The sequence below is a fragment of the Lepisosteus oculatus genome, chromosome 3, assembly GCF_040954835.1.
Source record: "Lepisosteus oculatus isolate fLepOcu1 chromosome 3, fLepOcu1.hap2, whole genome shotgun sequence".
Taxonomy (NCBI): Eukaryota; Metazoa; Chordata; class Actinopteri; order Semionotiformes; family Lepisosteidae; genus Lepisosteus; species Lepisosteus oculatus.
In genome coordinates this window covers 53,974,815-54,001,780 of record NC_090698.1, presented here as the reverse complement: position 1 = coordinate 54,001,780, position 26,966 = coordinate 53,974,815, and the positions used below count along the sequence as shown (strand labels likewise).

General features: G+C 35.4%; 1 protein-coding gene across 1 annotated transcript in view; it reads left to right on the top strand.

Moving 5' to 3' along the window:
- The window catches only part of commd10 (COMM domain containing 10), an 80,064-nt gene that overhangs the window by 7,932 nt on the left and 45,166 nt on the right, over positions 1–26,966 (top strand). The gene's annotated exons all lie outside the window — the stretch shown is intronic.

Sequence of the window (26,966 nt, the reverse complement as noted above, 5' to 3'; positions counted from 1 at the left end):
ATTTTAATGTTTCCACACACTGGAATTTCATTTTAATCACGTAGAGATAAGAGTAATAGTGAAATGTAACATTCATTATCCAAGTCTGAGACTCACCCAAAACAGATAATCAGATAATTTATTCAGGGATGCCATCGATGCTTAAACGAAGAATATTAATGACAGAGTTTACATGCGTGTTTATCCTTATCTGAGCTATCTCTGGTTGAGCCAATTGAAAAATGGGCCCATTCTATTTCCAGGTTTTATTATTTTTTATTTGGAGGATGCTTTTATACAAAGAGATGATGACATTTGGACCCATTTGTACAACTGGGCATTTCACGCACGCATCTGAGTGCAAAATCGTGCTCCAGGGTGCTACAGCACTGTCCCACCTGGGATATGAGCCCACAGTCTTGAAGTTTTATGTGTCCAGAGCCTTCACCACAGTTCCCTCCACTGCGCCTCTGTTTTGTGGGAAGGCGTGGGCTGACGTTCTGATGAATCGGGCAATTCTCATGTTGTTTTAATAGAAAACACAAATTGTGTATTTTTTTCTGTGTTTTTTTGTGCATTTTTTGGAGAATTTTGCCAGAGAATCCATAGTGGTTTGTTGCGGTCTTGTGTGATTGAACTTGTGTAAAGCACACTGGTCTTCAGATGCAAGGCACACCAGTAGTTCACACATCAAGCGTATTCCTAAAAGGTTGCAACCGCCCTTATAATATAGCAAGTGCAGGCTGCTGCTCATTGCATTAATGTGGCTTTATGAATGCCCTCAAATCCTCTTAGCTGAATAACAAAATGTATGCTTTTCTGCTGATGTTGAGTAAGAGTAGGACAGATGAACACTGCACCACACAATAATAATAATTTATTTGATGGCATATAATGAAATTGTCCAGCCCTGGTTTTCAAGATCACTATTGCTAAATTCAGTTTGGGAAGACGGTATTATAGAGTTCTGTGCCAGACTCTTTTTCGGGTGAAAATGGCTTTGTTTATTCCCCTTGTTTGTCGATTTCATGTGTTTAACCTAAGCTTTTAGTTGGCCTTTTTAACAAACAAAACCTAAACCTGGACCAATACGGCTTCACACCTAAGTTTCTTAGCATTAATATTAATATCCAACATAAGTGCCAAATTCACCTAGGTAACAAACACCATTTCTTAAAATAATGTAGAACTGTGGCTGTAAGGGTCGATTCAGCCCTTTGATTGTTTTTCTTGATGCACTGTAAATTGTTTGGAGCATAGACATTTTCAGCAGACTATTTTAAGATATTGTGAGACTACAATAAAGTCTCAACTATTATTATTTCTTTTATAGTTGTGTTTTTAAACGTATTAAATCCCTTTAAAATCTCATACGATCCAGGGAGTCAAATTTTAATGTTTTAACTAGCTGCAGGGGCTTCTAGTTATTTATCCAGCTGCAGTTCATCTGATTGTTTGATCAGCTGAGCATATTTAAAATATTTTCAGGTTCTTTTAAAATAACAGTGTTGTAATAATATATAATTGTAAAGCTAGTTAAAAGTTCAGTTCAATTAAGTTCATACCTGAGAGCTCTGGGAGAATGAAATCCTGAAGCTCTACAGGCCAGCTCTGTCTGAGTTTAGTACTGCTGATAGGTGTCACCAGAGGAAAGATACAGAGACTGTAGAGACAAGGAAATGTGAGATCATGCTGAAAAATTGTGAAGGCATAGTACAGAACTTGAAAATATGTTATGGGTAAAGAAGAAGATGAGGGGTATCTGGTAAATATGCTTTTGAAAGATTAAACAGAGTACCTCCAGCCTCTCTGATTTCACAAAGTGGCTTGAATGCACAGACAGGCCTTGTCTTCTGTATTTTAAAAATGTCAAGAACAGTGACTTCTTAAGATGTTGATAAAATCATGTATTTTAGACGCAATGCTCCTGATATTTTCTGCTCCAAAATATGAGATCATCCATCTCAATTTCACAATTAGTATTCAAACTTATGTTTTATTTTTTTAAACAAATTTTGGAAAGTGATTATAAATTAATAGAATATGTTGCAAAACCTGTTGTATTGATTGCTCACCTACTGTATTCAATAATGATGAAACTAAAATACAGTCTGTTGATATTGTTTGGGTCCTGTAGGTTTCATTAATTCAATTGAGAATTTGGTATGAAATTCTTTAAAAACAATTGGTAGCTGTAAAAATATTTTTTTAATTATATGCAAAGCTTGTAAATGGGAAAATGTTTTTAAAAGGCATTCCTGTGCTCCTTAATACAACTTTTCTGTTACTCATTGAGAGAGCTGAAAGGAAGTGTTTCAGGCCATATGTGTCATTCTGTCTCTTATATAATGATCTTTGTGTTCAAAATAAAAAACAGATCCAGTCTGTCTCAGTGGTTCTGCTCCCAATCTGAACTGTGTCCTGGTGCGAAGTTGTGTTTTTCATCAGCCTGATGGCTTACTTTTCTTACTTGGGAAAAAAACAATGGACTACATATAATTCACTCAATTTGCTTCAGCAAAACACACATTCCCTGTGCTGTAGGGACAGTCATAATCTGCTTGAAATGATGTATGATAGAGCTGTAGAGCAGAAAGTATTATATTAAAAGTTGCATGGTCCTGCTGTGTCGCCAATGATCCACAGCTCATTTTTAAGACTTTTTTTTTAGCCAAATGAGATGTGTCTGCCATTAAAGAAGAGAATAAATAGCATTTATACTTGTACAGGTTTGCAACTGTGTTTGCCTTCACCTGCAGGTAAAGTTGCCAGTCAAGGCAGTATGATTTATATTTGAAAGAGTTTGAAAAGAGTAGGAGGAGAAAAGTGGCACTTTGATGATGTGAACTTAATTGCTTATCTGTCAGGAAGTTGTTAACAATACATTATTTTTACATGCATTTCAAACAGATGTGAGTTATGTGTTGATAATATTGATAATGTTCTGGATTGTGGGTTCCAAAGTCCATTATCAGATTCAAGGTTAATGTCTTAAAGATCTGATATCTCCTTACATATTTCCTATGAAATGCAAGCAACTTGGTGTTTTGAGAATTGGTGGTCCTGCCCAATGCAAATCCATGGTTTATTTCTAAAATCATTTATATTGTTTAAATATATAAAGGATTATGAATAAAAATACTACTTACCCTACATCACTGCTTCAGATTTTTAGTTTTATTATTATATATCTTTTACTAAATACTGTCATTTTTTTCACGAAGTTGTAAGGTGTTGAAGTATTTGAAGTGGTGGTGTTTTTTTAAATAAAATATATTCTAATATATTAAAATATATTCTTTCTGTAAGGGTGGACTTTCTGGAATTTTTTGCTGGTTAATTTATAAACAGTATGATTTTAAATCATACTAGCAAACATTATAATTAGTCCATAAACAGTCCCTGATACTATATATATATATTGGAGTTAGGGGCCAGAAAGTAATGATATATGGGAACAGTACGTTTGTCTTCTGAACTGTATTAGTTGCCAGTTTTTTTTGTCTTTCTCTGTGGAATATTCCCTTAAACCCAGAAATGTATGTAGTTCCTCTTCTGTAGTCCTGTTCTAGAGCAGGAATACCTGGAACAGACAATTTAATTTTTTATCTGGTTCATAAGAAGTAAAACTTTTCTAAGAAGTCATGTCATTAGTATTGTTGTGATATCTTTTTAATGTCAGGGGTTTGCAATGAGACATTTTTTCAAGTATTAAGTAAGAATACAAAGATTACGTGCTTTGCCTTTCTTTGTGGTATACCATCACGTGTGTGAAGTCACATGTCGATAAATATCAGTATTACATAATCAACTATCTGAAATCACTGATAACCGTTCAAGTAATTGAAGATGGTATCTGCTGTTCATGGGTTTTCTGGGTTGCAGCCATGTGATGTTTGGAATTTTTTCAGCTCCATCCAACCCTGGGTAATTTGTGGTTACAGACACACAAGAAAAGGCCGTTTCAGAAACGAAGCAGCTTGCGACAGTGTAGATGGTGTCATTCAGACCGTTGGGAGACCACTGACTGAGAACAAAAATTGGGTTGGAGTCAAAAGTCAGCCTTCAGCCTTTTCATATTGGTCCAGTTTAAGCCCGTTATGACCTGCTTTTTTATTTATAAAATAAGACAAACTGTCTTTTTTTTGTCCATTGGTCAATTTTAAATTGCAGTCTTGTGTGTAGAAAAGTACCTGTATTTTGTTAGTCATAACAATTATTTTAGTATTTCCATTATAAAGGAAATTCTTTATCTTTCTTGCTTTATGTAGGTTTGCTGTAGTTTGTTTTCAAAATTTTGGAGTGTTTTTGTTCTTTCCTGAAGTTTTCCTCATGTATAACTCCCAAAGAGAAGCCTCAAAAGGCTGGGGTTTTGCATAGCATAATATTTGAATTATTTAAATATTTTCACATTGCTTTCATATTTATACAGCAGTGATTCCCTGTGCATCTCAATCACCATCATGTTTGCCTTTTCCCTGTGGTAAAACTGTCAGTCAGTGCAGTGAACATAACAAACAAAAAACAAACTCAGTCGTTCGGTCTCTCATACTACCATATTTAACCTATTGCAGCGGCAACTCACAGAATAGTTTTTGTAAAAGTAAACTATTTCTTTCACCATTGCATACTGAATAATTAGCCTTGGCTTAAAAATGCTGTCATGGGAGGCAAACGCCATTCATTTGCGAATTTCTTCTGTCAAATGTATTTACTTCCAGTGGGGTTTGGCAGTATCTTCTTTATAAAAAAAAAAATGTTCATTTTAAAGTAAAATGTGGTTATTTTTGAGTTAAATGACAGTTCTCTATTTCTGATATTTTTATATTACAGTTCCTCATATAAGAGATAATGTTCTTTTTATTGCCCATATAAAATTCCTCCAAGCTCGGACTTGAAAGCAAGGTTATTGTAATGCATTTTCATTGAGTTTTGCTTTTGAGAAGCAGAATCTCTTTGTTGAGTTGCCCACAGTGAAGGCTGTGACCTCATTTATTATCACCTAGAGATACAAAATACAATTAAATCTCCCCTTTGACTTTTGAAGAGGTGCAGTAATTAACTTGTCTGACACCATCTGCAAGTTTAAAATGGTGTCCCAGATCACTAATCAATGCAAGAAGTTTTACATTGTTTTTCCTGATTTGTTTTCCACTATGTTCATAGGGAATAAAGCTTCTTGATTCTCAGTCTTAATTACATTTATCAAGTTCATTTATCAAAAAGATTTTGAAATCAGCGTCATGTATTTTAATGCATCTTAAAAAATGGATAAATCGCTACGATTTTAACGTGTCATAGTGCATTAACAACCTTCCTTAGAATCCATGAAGATTTTTTAATTGAAAAGTTTATTAAACACAAATAAGCATCGCTAAAAATCCAGCAACAGCTATGAATTATGCATATGCAGCATCAAAGGAAATATCAATTTTCTTTGTTAATGTAGAGCAGGCGTGTATAGTGAAGCTTCAAATCAGTTGCTACTTTAAAAAGAGATGGAAAAATAAATTGTAGACGATTCTCTGGAGCCGTCCTTCAGCTGGATTCCACTTGAGGAAGGGAAGCTCAGCAGGTAGAACAAATAAAAGAAGCAAGTTTTGATCTTTGAAACATTTATTCTTTGTCTTGAGGGAGTATGGCTTTTAAGGATAGACTTTGGGTCTCGGAGGATTGTTTTGTGTCAGGTCAGGTTTGTTCTGTGTTTTTGGCTGCAGTGTAAGAAAGAAGTCTTCCATGACATCTTTCCTGATTCCTTGAAGCTTTTATCATGTTGTGACTAAGAAAATGGGGACTCAAACTGATGTATCACCGAAATGGTTCAGAGAATGTTGCTTTCATGTTAGCAGACTGGAAGCTGTATTTAAGATAATGATTTGCGTAAACTCGTCAGATCAGGGATAAAGCTTGATGCTGAAGTGAGTTGTTATAATTCCCATTTGCTAAACAATATGAAATGCCTTGCAAAAATATTCAAGGTGTTTCACATTTTGTCACTGTGTGAGCCATGTCTTAAAATCATGACACTTTAAAATAAAGTTGTACATTTAGTAGAAGATACACAGTCTACCTCAAACTGAAAAAGCTAAAAAAGTTCTGTATGCAAGTATCCAAATTTTTAAATAAATTTGGAAGATTCTTCTCAGTTGCAGAGCACTTTTGCTGCGACGATCCTAAATCAGTTAAAAGTATATAGCAGAATAGCTTGAAGATAAACTTATGTGACTGAATTAGTCTAATTGTTTCTGTCTGTGTCTAATCAAAGTGATTTAGCTAGATGTCAGAGTAAATGCATCTGTCTGTTTTAGTTCCCTCAGATACTGAACTTCAAGCCACTACTCCACAGAGTGATACGGCTAACTGATTATGAAGACAAACCAGGAATAAAGTTGTAGAGGGGCCGAGATCAGGAGGAGGTTACTTATCCCTTTGAATTAAATTAAATGGCGCAAAGTACAAGAAAATCCTAGTAGAGAACCCTCTCAGGTCTCCCAATAATCTAAAAATGGGTCGACAGTTTGCATTGTTGTGGTCTGACAAGAAGATAGTGAATGTCCTTGAGAAGCTCAATCAAAATTTCAAACACAATAGAGAATTTATGGCGAGCACTTTTGACAAGAAGAATGGACAAAATTACACCATTCTACTGTGCAAAGCTGGAAGAAACTGACACAGAAATACTGAGAGCAGTAATTGCTGCCACAGGTGCTTCTACCTTTTACTGACTTAGAATGCTGATCCCTTCTGCAAGCACTAAACTTCACTTTGTATAACTTCTTTACTTTGGTTTACTGACATTCAGGCTTTTTAACATATAAGAGTACTTAGCTTGATTGTTGCAATTATATTACCTTTAGTTATGCTACATTTAGTCCCTGTGCATTTAGTCAAAATGTGATATTGTAGGTTGCGAATGAATATTTTTGCAATAAATAATATATTATCAGTGGCTGTGTCACAATAAAATCCATACAAACCCCACAGAACAGAAAAGGCATGATAACTGTGTCAGATCGTATTTAAAAGTTTCTATCATAAATGATCATTGAAAAAAAAAGTTTTTGTTGGTTTGTGTAACTGGCAAATCATAATATCATCATTAAATATGACGATTTTTGTAAAAACCACTAAGGCGTATAATTAAAAGTATGTAAAAATAAATTAGAGTAAATAATTCCACCTACAGTATAGAAATCTGAATTTGAACAGTTGGCTCAACAGACTCTAAATGATCCCAAACGGGGTAATGAGATTGCACCCTGCCTCCAGCACTGAGTTTAGCCTATAACAGAATGACTGATAAAAAAAAAGTAACACTTGATACTGGAGCAACAGACGTCAAAACAACTCAGCATTTATCAGTAATAATGTAAAATAAATAATAAAAATGAAATATCAGTAATTGAAATTAACAGTGTTTATTTTTGGAAATGTTCATTTCTGATTCTGTGTGAAACTGTAATGTAGGACTGTTAACTTTCACATTAGTGAGTGGGAGATTGGAGGTAGTGATGTAATTCCATTTTATGACGCAATCTAGTTCAAATACATTTTACAGAAAAACATACTGCGTACCTTTTTCAATCTGGTTGTGAAGTGCATCTGAATCCTATTCAGGTGATTTCTGGTCTTATTTTATTCCAGAAAGTTACATTTTTTTATTCTGAATAGAATTTTTAAATGCACCTTTAATTGATTAATTAAGGTTAAAATGAATTGAGTAGAGTGTAATTTGATGCTTGTTAAGCATATCTTTGTATTTCCCTCCTGATAAGTGAACAAATGTTATTTAAGACTGAGGGCTGCTGAAATCAGCTGAAATTTGAGGTAAAATTAAAAACTAATATATGTTATTCATGCAGAAAGCAATTAATATTCTAGCACCTGTTAAACACCTGCTGCAAAAACCTTAATTGTTTTTTTTGGGTAAGAGTAGGCTTTATACTTTCATCTTTATCATTCTAATCTATCTTAATCATTTTAAGTAAAATGTTATAGTATTGATTTACATTGTCTAGAGTTTAGGTCATCTTAAAACAGGAAAAGGTTTAATCCATAGGAGGACTAATTTACTTTATACTGTGAGTCTCTGTTTTTGTGATAGTGTGGGTAAGAGTCTTCCTTATCTCTTTGCCTTTTTATTATTTATAGGATTGTAAGCAACACTTCACATCTTAATATCATTTTTTAAAACTTTTTCATAATAAAAAGTATTTGATTTTTAAATAAATCCTTTATCATTAATACATTATGAGAGTATCTGATCCTGCAAGATGACAGTCTTAAACTTTATTAGTTCAGCTAATTATTGTGACAAACTTTATCATAATTGAAAACTATGCATTTAATGTATTATAACTGCTTTGAATTACTGTTTTGTTGTTACATGTATTGTGCTTTTTGGAAAATGATTTTTTTGTCAGGCTAATAAAGTGATTAGTAATTAAGATAATTGAGAAGGTAAGCAGGAAGTGATTAGTTGAATAGTTTCCTTCTTCTATAGGAAAGCTTTAAAACATGTCTTGTCTTTTGACTCAACATGGGCTTCTTGCATTTTATTTATTGGGTCAGTGAACAGGTAAAGTTTCCTTATATTCAAGTATACATTGTTAATTACAGGATAATGTTTAACAGTGTTTTAGACTCATTTTCATCATTACATTGAATGTTCATTTTCACTTTCAATGATTACAAATTTTTAGGAATAATTTCTGACTAAAAGCATCCTGGGACCTATTCAGAAATGTTTTTAACTCCCTTTAAAACTATTCTGACTACTTTTTAGTAAAACTGTTAAATTTAGACCTGTACTAGTTCTGCAAATTCTTCAAGTGCTGTTGAATATAATATATATATAATCAGGTGGGTAGCTGCGTCAGCATGCGTAGGCTGCAAAGGAACAAGTAACAGGTTTATTCCATGCTGAAAAAAAGAAGAAAGAGAACACAACGTTTAGGCCGTGGAGCCTTCTTCATGTGTGAGAGAGACAGGGCAGTAGGCAAAGGTAAAGTAGTGGGAGAACAAAGGTTGAGAGGGAGGAAGAGTGAGAGGCGGGAGCAGGGGACAGAAAGAGAGGCCAATCAAGAGGTGTGAAGTCAGAATGGGTGTAGAGAGGTGTGAAATGAAACTTCCAATGAATGGAGAAAATTTAAAAGAACAGTAATCTGTCGTTAAGGGAAGGGAGAATGTGTGATCCTAGCTGCAGAATAATTTTAGTTTCGGTGGTCTTTCTGATGTATGAGTTCGGAAAACCGTCTTTGAGAACACAGACGGAGAGATTAGAGTGGTCGTGGCCGTCAGAGGTGAAATGAGAAACAATGGGCTTGGAGAGATCTTTAATCTTTACAGCCCTGACGTGTTCTCTGAAGCGGTCTCCGAGTCTCCTTCCTGTTTCCCCAATGTAGATGGCTGGGCATTTACTGCAAGAGATACAGTAAATAAGGTTGCTGGAGGTACAAGATGCTGTCTGGGTGATCCGGAATTGTCCTGAGGGGCCTTGAATGAGTGTGGTGGTGGCTGTGTACTTGCAGGTGATACAGCGAGCTCTTTTGCAAGGGATATAATGTTTTTTTAGATACTTTTTACTTGATATATTTTTTTTTCCTTCTAATTTTTTATTTTAGTCTAGAGACTATTGATCTCTACCTTTTCTACCTGGTCAAGTAAATCCCATTATTACTGTATATCCCCATTTTACATTTGCTGTTTCTGAAGTTGTACTTTGTAGTGCACTTTTGTTCACTTTTCACTTGTTTCCCTCTAGACAAAACAAGAGGATATTTTATCCTCTGATCCATTGCTGTTATTGTAATTATTTCTAGTGAAGTGAATTGTGTGCTAATGTAAAGCTGTACTTTGGCAAAATGTCACATGGTACATCTTGCAGCACATACAGTAGGGTCTTAACATTCACAAATTTCTGGTGCAAAGGACCGTCTCGCATAGACAAGTTAGCATAATATAACCAAAGGAACAAGTAATAGGTTTATTCCATGCTGAAAAAAAGAAGAAAGAGAACACAACGTTTCGGCCGTGGAGCCTTCTTCAGGTGTGAGGAAGAGCCTTCCTCACACCTGAAGAAGGCTCCACGGCCGAAACGTTGTGTTCTCTTTCTTCTTTTTTTCAGCATGGAATAAACCTATTACTTGTTCCTTTGCAGCCTACGCATGCTGACGCAGCTACCTACCTGACATAATATAACCAAGTCCACCCTTATACTGTCGCTTCATACTATAAACTACAGTAACCCTAATTTAGTGTACTAATTTATTCACTTTCAGTTAATTAAATTATTGATCAACTAAAACAATATACTCAAGTCATTAAAAACTTATACTCAGCTAAAATGTACAACATGAATCGCTCCTCTGTATCCAGCGGATGCCTATACTCTACGCTCCACTGTAATGCAGAGGGCAATATAATTGTTAATGAGCCTGTTAAGTTGTCTCCAGCCTGTCAGTCCCCACACTGCAGATACGGACCTGGGAGTGTTCATTACAGAAACAGAAAAACAAGACCGTGGTGAGATACGGAAGATGGGTAGGAAGTACTTTCACAGAATGTCAAAACCCTACTGTTTAATCTTACTTCGATTTATACAAAATGTAAGGCAATGGCAGGTGCCATGTTCTGCAATAAAGTGATTTCCATTTTTCAAATTGGCAATTTCCTGGCGCAAGACATCTGTTGGAATTTTAGTTTCCTGCTGCCCCATAAAAGGCCTCTGTAGGTCTTTGTAGAGCTCAGGTCAATAATGTAATTTTCACTGTGTTTGCATTTCACTGCAAAGCACTCACAATGTACAAAAAAAGATACATCATGAAATTTGCACATGACAAAGCAACATGCAAATTTATTTGTGAAGCACCTTAAGATAAATGGAAAGCATTGTTTTAACAGTAGCTTGATTGGATGTCTGGAAGTGAAGTGAAACAGGGTAAAGTGACTACTGCTAAGATTGAACAGGACCCAAAGAATCTGTTTAAAAAGGCCAGCTTTTTAAAATAAAAAAAATTATTACTGCAGCATTCCATCTGAACTAAATGTTCTATGTTAATAGAACTCAATATTAAAAAATGAACCAAAAGCTTACTGAGTGGTAAAAATGATCATAGTGACGAATCCACAGTGGGTAGAATGGATTCAAGAGTATGTGGTGTGTTCTGTATCTCCATTATGTTACTCTGAGCACTGTTCCATACTTCATACAATTCTCACAAGCTTAAGGCTGTAAATGGTGGAGTGGGGAGCTGATATCTGCTTTTCTCCCCAGTGCTGTTTTTAGTTGCCTTGCTACAGTTTCAGCATTTCTTCACTGAGCACAATGCATAGAACCTGCCTCTGACACAGATGAACCACGCTCTGATCCAGAGCTGTCTGAGTGATGTTTGACTATCAAGGGTTATTCATTATGTGTGCATGAGGTCAACCATCTGAACAAAGAAGTACAGTATTATTTTATTTTTCTTTTTAAAGTGGCCATAAATTGCTTTTGTGAGCCTTCATTCAAGCGTTGTCACAAGCTGTGACTAGAGAATGATTTATGTGCTTTCCTGAGTTCTTATTTTTTGTCTCATCATAAAATGCTGGATATTGTAAAAATGAACTGTGATGCTTTAGATTTCTGATTTTTTTTTTTGCCTTACCAAAAGTGTCGCAGTCTAATTTTCTCTTAGGCACTTTAAATCTCCGTGTTTGACTAAATGCTGTTCTTGGGGGTTTAAGGTAACAAATTTTGTTCCCTCAATGTCCTTGAGTAGTTCTGTTGATTGATGGCACTAAATTAGATGACTGCATTGAATTTGGAAGTTCAGCTGTGAATATTTGGCCTGCTGGGTGCCTGTTTCCCACAAGCGTACTGTAAAATGGAAAAGGCGCTTTCACTCTCAAAGGCCACAGTGTCTGCATACCAGAAAGATCAAGTACGGTGTCTAGGCAATAATTAAAGTTACCACACAAGAGCCATTTTCTCTACAGTTATGAATGTAAGCCATGAGACATTTTCTGGGTCAAGTTATAAATGCAAATATTGTATACAGTAGTGTTTAAAAATGGATCTCTTCCTATTGCATATTTGCAGGAATTTGAAATGGTGCTGAAATAGTGATTATTTGCTGTTGATCACATCTGTAAATCGGTCTTTGTTGTTTATGAAAGAGCTGGTAGACTGTGATCTGGGCACTGATATGCTTATACTTTCATGTACATATACAAAACTGTGCTTAATCTTTATTGTGTCAGTAGTGAGCATGTATTTTGTTTATATTTTGAGAAATTAGGCTTCTAATCCATTCCATATGTTCTCAGATGTACTTCCTGTTATGTTTATGGAGTAGTATTTGAACTTCTCACATTGTTAGAATTGCTTAATTTCTTCTTTTTCCCCTAACATTACACTGAATTGTAATTTGAGACTCCTATCTATGCAAAACATACAAATCTCACAATATCGTAGCTTTATTTTCTTTTCACCATAGGTTTCTTCAGACCTGGTTTTGTGATTCCGAAATATATCATAAAATAGTTTATGCATTACGCAAATCAGATCTAAGAAAAAAATATTACATGACCTTGCCAACCTTCCTAAGAACTATTTTATTGTAGCTATATAATAGTAAAGGGTAATGATTTTGAATCTAAAAAATTGATTGTTAAAAGCGATGAGTGTTTTCTACAATGGAAGTATATTTTCGGAGTTACTGGCATTGCCTCCGTATATCCAAAGAACACAATCCTTTGAACAGATATTAGCTTGTGATGTGGATGTTAAAATTACCTTTAACCACAAATTTGCTTTGTCTAAAACATCCACTAAACAAATCTTTGATTAACTCCAGGCCTTTTGAGAGGAACCTCAATTATAAATGTATCACATGGGCTGATTCGGCTTTACTCTGCAATGATTTGTCATCCAAATCTTGTATATTTATTAATATAGTCATGTACCATGAAGTTTCTGGAAAAAAAAAAACATTATGACTGCACAGGTTTTTTTTACGTATGTCATGTCAAAGAAGAAGGCCCCACAGCAGAAATGTTGTGCTTTTTCCATTTTTGCCTTTGTTTCTTACATAAAATTAACCTGTACTTGATCTTTTGCAGCTTACGCACTGATATGTTTCCACTCTTAAGCTGTGTAAGGATGATTTCAGGACTGATATGAGAAAAAAAAAACATGTAAGTGCATAAGCAAGAACTGGCTTGTGAAAACAAAAATAACGATTGAACGTGTTACATTATTAATAAAGAGAAATAAACTGATGAGGCAAAAATTGGTGCATTAAAGTAGAACAGTACATTTTAACAGACGTAAATGGGAAATTGTGTGATCTAAATGTTACATATGTTTGAAACAGGTCAAAGAGAATAATTTAAGTCTGTTTTTAGACACTCTTTGTACTTGTGCCATTGTGGCTTCTGCCTGCTTCTCTTAGTTATGTTTAAATCAGTCTTTTCCATTTCTCTCATAGTCTGTATGTGGTCACCAGTGTATTTAAATAGCTCCTAGAGGAAGGATTGCCTTTTAAATGTGCCGGTAGTTTGGTAATAGTATTTGTATAATGTGTGCATGAGGCACATGGAAACTTTACCATATGACAACAGAGGCTTACCCTTAACTTCAGATGCAGTGCTCAGCATGTTCAGCTCCGTTTGGGAAGGATCCTGTGTGGCTAACCAATGTATAAATGGTTTTTCCACATCAATCCAACCAATTGTGAAGTACATTTCAACAGGAAACCTCTTGTTTTTCTTTTGATTGTGTTTAATTCAACCCTGTTCAAGTGACAGTATGTCATTTTAGAAATCAATATGTATTCATGCATTTAGATTTGTTTAATTGCCTTGACATTTACTAAAGGCCATCTTCAGCATTGCCTGAAAATGTAGTGTTTAGTTTATTTTTTGTTAGTGGCCATTTTGTAGTATGCTAACATTATGAAAGTTAAAGGATGTTGGACACTTTCAGCAAAATTGCTCCATTTCTCTTACATTGCGATTATTTCCTTTAGCTATGCTTGGATATTCAGGAGCAGACTAAAATACAATGGAATAGCAATTTATATCAGGAATGGCCTACAAGATCTTATACTAGAAGAAACAAATATCTCTGAGTCTACGTAATGAATCTCATGATCTGTTTCCTGAACAAAAACTCATGGCTTTGCAACTAAGAGTGTGTTGTTGAACACCAACTTCAGATACTGAATTGTGCAGTAAACTCAGATGTTCATGTACCAAAGTAGAAATCTTAATCATGGGGGACTTCAGCTTTCTCCATTTAGATTGGGAACACACGATTATGAGAATAGAGGCTATAATGTAAATTATGAATAATTACTGGCTTTGTCAGAGCCACCACATTGATCTTTGTTGAGTTTTGCTTGCATTTAACTACCATTTGCTTCTACCAGTGAGACAGTATTTTTTTTTACAAATGAACAATTACAAAATTAGCACTCAATTTGGATATTCTTTTGAAAAGTCCTGTGCTGTGATTGTTGATCTGTGCATTGGTATAACAAACTGCATTATGCATTTTAGTTTGTTTTTCACTGAGAAACTATACAGGCAACATCTTTTCACAACACCACAGTGCACACTAAATAAGAGCTTTTTCATAAGGAGAACTCCAATCTTGAGTTTACATATTACATATACATATGTAATAGAAGGTTACATATATGCAGTGTAACCTTCTATTTTATAAGCACACTTATAAATAATCTTGAGAAAAGCTCAAAAACCTTGTTTATTTACAAGAACCTGTGCATGTATTTTCAAAATTATTATTTATATCAGCACCAGTAGTGATACTGTATTAATCATCTACATCACTTATAAAAATGGCCACCAACTATTGGGAAGTTGCCCAAAAACCTTTACAAGCAAATGGTATTTACAGTTAAAGATTGTCTCATCGTTTTATAATGGGGACATACTTTTCACTGTGATTCCTGTAAAGACCAGTTATTTGAACTGTTGACTGTTTTAGATAGTTTCAGTTCTTGCAAAGATGTTCTTGAATTTTGGACCATTCTGAGATGACCTGTTGTCCATTATTAGTCTAAACCAACATGAGCCAATATAGGATGATGATGCTAAAAAAATGAATGTTTTCAGAATGTTGTGATGGTGAGAGGGATTTTTTTCTGTTAATAGAAGTGCTAGAGTGATGTATGCAGTCTCCTCAAATGGAAAAAGAACACATTTCCATTTGTTCAGCAAAATGAGAACAGTGACAGCCTTGGGTGATGATATGCACTGATAAGTTGTTCTTTGTTGGAAACAGAAATCTGTATCTTACAGTAGCTCATAGAAATATGCGGTAATTTTTATTTATCTAGACTTTTAATGTTTCTAAAAAAATATAATTGTATCAGGAAATAGTACTGACAAATTGTTTGAAGCTTCATATGGAAACTATCCATTTTATTCCATTAGGATTTGTACAGGGGAACAATTCCAGATATGCTAGATCTTTTAGAATGTTTTCATCTCTCCTGCAACCCTACATTACAGTAAAATTCGCAAAAACATGTTGGTATGAGAAGTGCTAGGGATTTGACACAAGTGTAAGGGATGTTTAAAAGAGTGTTCTGTGAATTGTGGGAGTATTAAAACAAATATGCTATAATGGTTTTGGATCTGTGTTTATTCACAGGTCAGGACATATGCAGCTGTTACTTTGTTTGAACATACTTGATTCCAACTTACATTCCCAGTACTTTACAGTAATTTGTAGAACACAGCAAGCAGGAGAAGGTCACAAACTTTCTCAGGGCTGTGCTCCCTCCCAGATGTGCATTTTAAAGATAATCACAAAATTCCCAATGTGTATTCGATCATACATCTGGTAGACCTTTATGGGAAATTATAGGTTATTTCCTCTTACCAAGCTTCCAGTGCTGTCTACTGAATACATGTATTCAAAGTGTACAGTTTTTTACATTTGCAAGCCTTTTGCAGTTTTACTGCAAAATCTTCTGAAATTACAGGTAATTGCAACTTAATTTGTACAAGGGGGAGCTTTGGAATGTAAGGAAACATTCAGTTGGAGTTTGTTCAGTTTTGTTTGATACACCAGTACTATTTTGCAACCAGGCTAATCTCTTTGTTTTTATTTTGTACAAAAAAGCAAATAAAGTTTTTTTTCTGGAGTATTTTGTCAGCTCAATGTATAATGGTCTACAGTACGTGCAAATTATTTACTTTTCCTTGATGTGAACACTGCTTGTACATACTGGGTTATTATAAAGTAAAATATATACTTTAAGCCAGTATCTTTATTCAAGAAGCCACTTACATAATAATTCATAAATAGAACAAAATAGTACTTTGATATTATCCAAGAACAAGTTTTAAACATTGTTTTTCAGAATTGCTTTTCAAAATGATGCCAAGACTGGTATCATTCGTCAATCAACACTGTTAGTATAAATGTTGGGTCTAAAAAACTTCCTTGACTTTAAGGATGATCAAATGTATCCATGTCAGTTTTACAATAAAGAGCAGCCAAGATGATTGACAGAAGAAATAAAATGAACATATTAAACTGCCTCACTGGAAGGACTCAACATGTAGAATGACAAGGTACTTCATAATGAAGAGATAAAGGAAATTGACTGGTTAGATCATTCTCTCAAGGTGAAATTCACCGGTAAATCATCGCGTGTTTGGATGATTATAAAAACGTAAGTACAAGATGATGTGAATTAAAATCCTTTCATCCATTTTCTAGCCACATCTTCCAATTCAGGGTCATGGGAGAGTCAGTGCCTATCTTGGCAAGGAGTGTGTGCAAGGCAGGATATACCCTGAACAAGACGCCAGTCCCGGGCAGGGCATACACAGAGACATACACACTCACAACTAGGGCTCATTTTTCTAGAAGCCATTTAGCCTACCAGTATGTTGACGAAACCGGACCATTTGGAGGAAACCCAGGAAAATATGGGTACAACCTGTAAACTCCATGCAGATAGCACCCAGGGTTTGAAATTGAACCCAGAGCCCCAGATCTGTGAGGCAGCAATGGTAACCACTGCACCACCATACTTAGCAAAACAACTTTGAAGTCAGAAGTTAGATTGAGGGGGCTGAGTATATTTAAAGGGATGGGTGTGGTGAAAAGAGTCTATCACATCTGCAAAGGTATTCATCAGAAAATAACCATTACATGAAATCTGTAATATGTTACCTATATGTTTTAATGTTTCCCTGCTTTTACATATTTTTTTGTTTGCTGTTGTTAAGTTAGGAAATGTCAAAAAGGTCTATTTTGGCCCCTGGCAGATACAGTTACACACATTCAACATTTAGATCCTCTTTGTGCACTAGTTAAATATGTATAATTTTATGTGTCTGTGAAATTGATGTGTCTTTCATCAATTTCCCTTCGGGATCAATAAAGTCTTATCTATCTATAACTGCTGAAAAAGTTTGATTTACAAGTGATGGTGGAAACTGAACTATGCTTAAAATATTTTACCCAGAGTTATAAGAAATAGTATTGTCATTGAAAATAATAACTTCACTCTTCTGTCATTGATGTCACTTACAAATTCACCTTTCATACAATCTTAGAAAAGAAAGAAATTACAGAACACCCACTGGAAAAATTTGGGAAAACAAAATTGTACGGCAGCAGTGTTAACAATGTTCATCCATCTGCCTGTTTTCTATCCAGCATCATATTCTCCCTGCCATGCTTGCCACTGCTAAACCTCATCCCTGCATGCCTGTTTTTACTGTTTTTCCAAGCCTCTGCCCTAGCGTCCTCGACATAATACTGTACACGAGTCCTTTGGCACTGGAGAGGTACCAACAGCCTTTAAAATTACTCCGTTATGCTCCTGTGCCTAAAAAACCCAAACATGGCTCTGTACAACCTGAATAATTTTCATCCTATTACTAACTTGTCTTTTTTTGTGAAAATTTAAGAACGTGGAGTTTTAACAATCATCCCATTGAAAATAAAATCTTCCAACCCTTCCGATCAGGTTTTAGATAATTACAGAGAACAGAAACTGCCCTTGTTAAAGTTGCTAACAGTCTTCTTAAGGCAGCTGATTCCAGTTCTCTATCTATCATAATACCCCTAGACCTAAGTGCTGCTTTTGACACTGTTAATCATGACATTTTACTCTGCCATCTTGAGACTGTGTTTGGAGTTTCTGACATCACTCTTAAATGGTTCAACTCTTATCTTCCTGATCGCAGACACTTTCCCTTGAGGGTTTTAATTCTGAAGCTGGCTTTGTTAAGTCTGGTGTTTCCCATGGCTCAATACTGGACCCCAGCTATTCAACTTTTACCACAGAGACTTTTAGAAACTTTTAGTTTCAACCTGGTCATATATTAAAATGACATGGCCTGAATTATCATTTGTATGCTGATGATACTGAAATTTATATCCTTATATCCTTTATATCCTTTATATATTAAACCTGAAACTGAGGTAGCTGTCTCTACACTCTTTCATGACATCTCTGATATAAAATGTGGAAGACTCAACATCTTATTAACTTAAACTGCGACAACACTGAGGTCATATGATTCCAGTAACCTTATCTGTGGAAGACTTTGTTCTTGGGTTGTAAGCAAAATTGAAGAATTTAAGGGTGATATGTGATCCTGCCTTGACTTTTGACTCTCAAATGGAAAATATTATAAAAACACAATTTCTTTATCTCAGAAATAATGCCAGACTGTGTCATATGTTGTCTTTGACTGTAAAATAAAATTGGGTCAATACATTAGTTTTTTTCTATAATTGATTACTGGGATATCTAACCCCGCACTGAATGAAATCCAATATGTTCAGTTTTTGGTAGCCAGAGACCAAAACCAGGTCTCATGTCAGCGATCACATGACACCCCTTTTGGAGTCCTTGCACTGGATTCCTATCAGGTTTTGAGTCGACTTCAAAAACCTCATGCTTAACTGTAAGGCTTTACACGACTTGGCACTTTAGAACTTGTCTTATTTGTGTACTCCCCATCTCACTCACAGCCTTGTGGTCACCTAGTGGTAACAAGCAAGCTTGTTTGTATTCTATGGATGGCATGGTTTTTTTCTTTGCCCCAGAGCTTTGGAATTGTATTGCCAAGGGTAGCAGAGAGTCACCTACACTGAGTGAATTTAAGTCAGAAAGACTTTGACTTGTGTGTGTTTGTTTTTAATGACCATGTATTTCTGCTGCATTTATTTCTAACTGCTTGTAATTTTGTAATTAGTTATTTATTTTTAATAATAATAATAATAATAATAATAATATCATCATTATGTTAGATTACATCTGTAAAATCCACCACTGGTATAATAATGCAGGTGATCATAGTAGGACTGCCAGACTATGGATGTTTACAGTTTTGCAATCCACAGAGATCAGCAAACAGTTAGAATGTATGGCACAAAAGAGCTGATAGGGATGAATTGAAGGCAAGTAGCTAATGTAAGATAATAATGTTTTATGTACTGTGGGAATAAGCATTGCGTCTTTTCTAAATTGTTCATTCCACAGCTTGAAAGAGCAGGCCTAAATTCCAGATGTATCTATTAAAACATCCTTCACTGCACTTTTCTGATAGCATTAAGACTTTTATCTTGAAAAAGCAATATGGTGTTTTCTTTTCATTGTAATAAAGGGTAAGTGGAGAGTTGATTGAAAGATGGACACTAGTGACTTCAGAACTTTTCTTTTGACAGCACAATAATAATCATTAATACTCATTAGAGTATAAGGCACATATGTGTGCAAAGTTATGCTGTTAACTTAAATTACTTATTTTTTTTCCAAGGCATATATGCCAGATTATATTTGGAAGCCATCATTCATGTGACTGGACAAGACTTGAGTTAAGTCCAACCTTTAACCTAAACCCTTTTTATTTACATAGTCCACATTCTTCTGCACAATATAGAAATTTAGTAAAAAAAATCAGTAAGCAATCTTTTCTTTTAAGAGTAGTGCGATTATCAAGCAAATTGCATACACAGTGCATTGCTTTAATAAACTAATCTTAATAAAATATCTTTATTTTAGAATCACATTGGAACATATTTCTTAGTTGCTGGCCTAGAAAATGAGGTAATAACAAAAACTAAAATACTGGTGCCCTGTGTCTTATAAAACATGCAGCGAATCCTGGGGGTCCTTTAAAGTGAGTGTCATGGCATGATGAACAATAGGATACTCCCTAACATCGCTGGGAAGTGTTAGTGTTTGTATAAGCTCTGATTTAGCTGAAATCCCAGCGAGGATAGCCCTCTGCTGAGAAAGAGCTTAACCTCTTCAACTCCTGGAATGAAAGGGAATGTAAGAAGCCTTTTATGTTACATAGAAGCCTTTTGTACAATTTCAGAATTATTTAACCACAATATCTTCTGAAAGCTAGAAATTACGATTCTATCAGTATGAAATATCCATTCATATAATAGCCAGTCCCAACATTTTTTTTAATGCCCTCTGATTTATATTTTATATGCAAGCCTTTCAAAAGGCTTTTACAAGTAACATAGTATTTAACACCTCTTGGTAAAGTAGAACTAAGGAAATGCCAAAGTGGGTTTTGCGTGACAATTTTGTTTTGATCAGTAATAAAGGTCACAACATAATTTATCACAAAATAAATTAAATTTCTTACATATTACCTGTATGGAGAATCCTTTGAGCTTTTTTTTACATTTTACCTCAATTTGTAATTTGCTCTTCTCACTGTTTTACTTATGAAATTTATAGGACATTTTATTTGCTCCTAGATTTAAATTCATGTCATGGAAGTAAAAATGATAAAGATTTTGAAAAGGCAAAAACTTTGAAATTCAATATATTTTTGACATTCTTTAAATCAAGTGCATTGTGACAAACTAAAATTCTCTCTAGTTTATTTGATTTAATTATTTATGGAAAATAATCCTGCATTCTCAAAGATCACCCTGAATTAATATATGTGACAGTGATTTTCTAGTATAACTGGTTTGTGTGTCTCTTAGAGAAGGACAACATGGGATAAGCACATACACAGGGACAAGTAAAGGTTTATTCCTCCTGAAAAGAGAAGAAAAGAAACAATGTTTTGGCTGTGGAGCCTTCTTCCTGATGCTGATTTCCCTTGTTTAGTGTATACTGTCCTGATTTTCAACACTGTTGTAATTATTTGACCTTTTTCGAAATCTTTTAGATCTCTCACTTCCTTAAGAATTTAATTTAAGATGTCTTTTATAGCAGAAACACATTGGTAATTAGTATTGTAATTAATTTGAAACATGTCCTTTTAATTGTGATTTAGTAATTTACATTTTGGGTCACTTTGCGTGACTTTTCTATTACTTGTCCACTCCCTATACTCTATATAACTATCCCTTAATTTACTAGAGCTCAATTTACTGAATATTACTACTGCAAAACACATATTTCAATACCCATTTTTCACTGCTGCTGCTTTTCTCATGATCTTTGTTACTTAACGATTTTTTAATGTTGACCATCCTCTTTACTTCATTTTGAAAAATGTGTTGCAAGTGTTCAGGTGTTAAAAAGCAAATAAAACAAAGCATGAAGAAATTACTTTCCCTGTCTTGAAGTAATAAAAAGGATTGAATAAGACCAGTAGTCGAAAGATGTTTGCATTGACACAAACTTAGATGCACTGTGCTGATGTTTGGCAACTTTTTGCAATTTTTACAAATTTATCTTAACTACTGTACTAGGTTAAGTAGGATCCTACTAAAAGACCTAGAAAACAAACAATAGTAATGAATAATATCGGGTGATTTCCTGGACCTCGACAATGAGTCCTAAACTTTCACATAAAAATAAATGGATATTTATTTTATTTTATTATTTTATGTAATGCAGTGAGAGGTGCATTCATTTGTGAGCCCAATATTGTGGCCTTGAGCTGAAATGGACACCGGTTGATTGAGGAAACCTGCAAAAGGGAGTACAGGTTGTCTTAATGAGTAATTAGCAATCGGAGAGAATGAAATTTCAATATAAGGGAAAGGAACTGTCAGAATGAGATCTGTGTGGAATCTGTTTAGCCACTCCTCTGGGCTAATTTAGTGGCATTCTTAATGGTGATGGATTGGTCTGGTGTATAGCCCTGTGGGAGACAGGTAGTGCCTGGAAATTTTAGCTTAGGAAAGCAGGTTGAGGAAGGTATAGCTTAGTCTATATCATGGGTTCTGGACAGATAGATGGGCCTTGGGGTAGCTCACACGGCCCACTGGCAACGAAGTGTACTGCTGAGGAATAGGCATCGACTGCTGATTCTGGGATGCCAGGGCACATAAGCACCTGGAGGACTGGGGCATTGCTTGGGAAGGCAGAAGTGAATCCCCCAGCTCACAGAGAGAGGAGTCTAGTACAGGTTGAGTGCTGAGTTCTCCTATTGTCTAAAAAACAGAAGATAGACTATCTCAGGGAGAGAGAGTAAGGAAACAACACATTGACTGCTTCTATGTATGGTATGCAAATGTTTGCTCTGAGAGTTGTCTCTGGCCAAACAGGATCATCTGGGAGAGTCACTCAAGAGTCATGGCGTAGGGCAGTGGTTCTCAAACTTTTTGGACCAAGTACCACCCCTAATCCAAACAACGCATCCAAATGCCACCTACAAGTCATCATCTCATAGGAACCCCAGAAATTCTCAATGACCAACATGAGTGTGCGTGCACACACTCACACATACATATAATAAATATTATAATAATAAACTTTGATATAGCGCCTTTAAATGTGGCTTCTCAAAGCGTTTTACAGAAAAAAACAGTAACAACAACAAATAAAAATAATAAAAAAGCACCATTTCAGTGAGAGGGGTGAGCCTGTTTAGTCGAGCAAAGCAGATGTGAATTCACTTTTCGAGCCTTGATACAATTCACAACAGAGTCTAACAGATTTTAAATTGTCAGGCATTTTCTTGATGCAAAGTTCTCGCGGTGAATGTTGCAATGCGTCCATTAATTTCTGGAGCAACCTCTTTAATTCGTGCAACTACACCGCTATGTCGGCTTGTCATCGCTCTAGCACCATCTGTACAAACTCCGACACATTTTATCCAGTCGATGCCATTCTCTTCGATAAATTAATTCAGAAGCTGAAATATGTGCTCTCCTGTAGTTCCTGTCGGTAGCGGCTTACATAACAGAAAGCCCTCATGGGACGTACCCTCAAACTCGTATCTAACGTAAACGAGTGAATTGGCCAAATTGACTACAGACTCAGCTAATTTCAGTGAAAAACATCTGCTCATCCTAACGTGCTCTATCAGCGTTGATATCATTTCAATAATTCTGTGAATGACCGTGTCTTTCATGGGGGCAGCAGGTCGAGCTGTTTAGCAGCTTTTTCTCCACACATAATACGTGTCAGCTCTTTTGCCAACGGTAAATAAGGTTCTTCAAAAATAGTGTGGAGCTTACCTGCTTTAGCAATCCGCAAGCTTGCATTTTTCCCCGTTTCCGTTTTTATTTCCGTATTTATTTTACGTTTTTATTTCATTCGCATGGGAGCGAAACACAGAGACGCCCTGTGTATTTTTCTCAAATTAACTTTGAACAGTTCTTAAATATTTTTTCTGTTATCTGTCACGCTTTCCTGTGCTCACAAGATTACAAGCGTTAGTAGCACATATTTCTATGCATTCCTGTGTTTACAACATTGGCATTGTTCCAAAATCACGCACATTCTCCTACCTCCCTATTTGCTTTTTTAAATACAATTCGTCACTTAGTCCGTAGCACGCATTCCTATAGAGAGGTATAGAATTACAGAGTATCTCTTGTGTCCACTGAAGTATTAGCGCGCACTGTATCGCAGTACGTAGGCTGCGTATTTGACACGTATTAAAATAGAAAATATGAAAACCGTCCTGATTTTTCAGTGCACACAACAAAGTTCTATGGATCATACAGCATACCAGCTGACGGCGCTCCACAGTTTGAGAACCACTGTCGTAGAGAATACGTATGAAGTGAGAATGAGAGTGACAAGTATGAGTAAGTGGTATTAGTGAACAGTGAGACAGAACTGCATTACAATGTCAGGAAAGGAATTAAAGAAGTTCTGGTTTCTGGTGTAAAGATAGTGTGAGCTAAAAGAAAGAGTTTGAGGTCTTACCAGGGTAGGAGACTCAGAGAAGACCTGAAGATGGGAGGAGTCCACTTGGTCTTCCTCAGTGTATAGGTTCTTAGATTCTGGAGAGGGTCCAAAGAAAGGTATAAAAAATGGGAACAGGTGACTTCAGATATGAAAAACGAATATGGCAGAATTTGTCACAAGAACTGAATTACCTTTGTAATTGAGGGAAGGATTTATATGTGTATCAGTTGGTAACCTGAAGGACTGAAATACAATTTACACAGAGTCTGCAATTAGAGATCAGTATCACATTGCCAGAGTGACTCTTCTTCTTCTTCTTTTTCACAGCTGTCCTGGGGTCAGCTGCTTTGGTTGCTCTTCTCCACTTGTCTCTGTCAAGCACATCTTCCTCACTCACTTCACATACCTCCATATCTTTTCTCACACAATCTATCCATCTCTTTCTAGGCCTGCCTCTTCCTCTGTTACCTTCCACCTCAAATTCCATTACCCTCTTTGTTACTTCCTCAACGTCCCTCCGCATGATATGTCCATACCACCGTAACCTCGCCTCTCGCATCTTCTCAACCACATCCACCACCCTACATCGTCTACGGATTTCTTCATTTCTGATCTTAACCTTCATTGAAATCTGCAGAATCCATCTCAACATCCTCATTTCAGTTCTTCTCATCAAGTTCTCTTCCCTCTTTCCAACTGCCAAGCATTCAGCTCCATATAGTAGTACAGGTCTAATCACAGTCTAGTACATTTTGCACTTTAACTTTCTAGGAATTTTCCTGTCACAGATTATTCCAGTTATTTCTCTCCACTTGTTCCATCCAGCTTTCACTCTTTGTTTTACTGCCTCTAGTGTTTCTCCTCCCTTTACCAGTTTTGATCCAAGGTATTTAAAGCCATCAACTTGTTTCAGTTTTCCTCCATTTGTCAGCATTGGTCATAGTATCTCCTCTTCTCTCCATTACCATTATTTCAGATTTTTCTGCATTCATTTTCAGTCCACCCTTTTCCAGACTCCTCTGCCATTTGAACACTTTCTCCTGTAGTTCTACTTCTGTATCTGCCATCAGTGCTACATCATCAGCAAAGATGAGTTCCCAAGGCACTTCTGTTCTTACCTCCTCTGTCAGTGTGTCAATAATATTTATGAAAAGGAAAGGACTTAGTGTTGATCCTTGGTGTACTCCAACTGTGATTTCGAACTCTTTTGTCTCTCCCCGTTGTGTTATCATCTTCGTAGTTGCATCTCTATAGGTTGCTTGAACTAACTTCACCATGCTTTCTGGTACTCCTTTCTTCCTCAAGCACCAATACACCACCTCTCTGGGCACATTGCCAGAGTGACTGATAAGACTTAAACTAAGTGGCTGTGGTGATAAGTTAAAAGCAACATGCCGTGTTTTTTAATTAGCAAGAGTTTGTGTTTTTAACTGGGAAACTGAATCTGCAAAAGGCAAGGTTAAAATAAAGTTATGTGACAAAAACAAACACCAAAAATGGGTAACACCATTTGTTAGGTATTGGTGATATAAAAACAGCAATAAATTCACTTCTCCAACTCTTGATTATGACTCATTGCCTGTTTATAGACAGCTGCCTATTAAGTACAAATTAAACATATCAGTTTTCCATTATTCTCTTCTGAATGTGAAGAAATTAAGGTTTCTCCATCACACAACTTATTTTTTAATCACACAACTTATTTTTCTAAGCTAACATAATTGCAAGGCCCTTATTGATAATTTAAAAATATTCTTTAGGATTATAAAAAAACAATACAATTGCAGTAAAACCAGTGGTGGTTTTGTTGAGGTTGCTAAAAAAAATGCAAGAAATTCAAAATTACTTAATTTTTTAAAGATATTAAATACATTTATTGTGAAGAACTTACTATAGTATATTATTAATTTGTATGATGTACTGTATTTAATATAAACAAAAGTGTAACAGAATAATAGGACAATTAAGGACAGTAAGGATAGTATCGAAAGTATTGAAGTTAAAGAACAGTAAAATGACCGAACTGCACTATCAGATCCATTGCTTGATTAAATTAACATGGTTGCACATTATTTTCTGTTTTCATCTGTATAATCAATTTTCTTGTGAACATAGAAAAAGAAAACATAAAATTAATTAAGACTCCCTACCCAGTGATAATTTTGATGATTGCCCTTGAAATTAAAAATTAATCTCTCCGAAAAATAACTAGTGATACAAGTCTTTCTTAATGTAATTTGTAGTTTTAAATCAGTTGGTGCTTTAATAAGATTTACCAAGAATAAATTTGCCTTTCAGGGAACCAATACAGTATTCTATCTGGCAATATTTAAAAGCATTGAGTATCACAGGGAATAATCTAAATGCAATCAACTCAGTAGCCATGTATTGTTTAATCATGACCATGTTTATGTAGTTTATAGAGCATCAAAGGCAGTATTTGCAAAAGGCCAGGACAATGTTATAAATTTGTGTATGGTTCTATATTCCAAGACTTTTCTAAATGGTTCTTTTTTTGGATATGTTTGGATTTGGCCTGAAATATAACTCCGTTTTAATTCTCTGCCATCTTTGAGTAGACTCCGTCTGAAAGAATGCCCCTGATACGCTTTTGAACAAAGTTGTCACCTTTCAAGTCTGCCCATATGTTTTTGAACACAGTTTTCAATCCACTAACTCAAGCACAACATCTATACGGTTCAAAAGACATTGCACACTGTGTCCAATCCATCATCTGGGAAGTTGTGCGTCAAGGTCTTTACTGTTTAGATGTGTCAAAACTATATCTGAATGTGGCTGGAGTTTTATATTTCATTTGCTCAAGCTCTGTCTGTGAAGAATAATACCACATGCCAACAAGTTGAAAACAAGGCAATA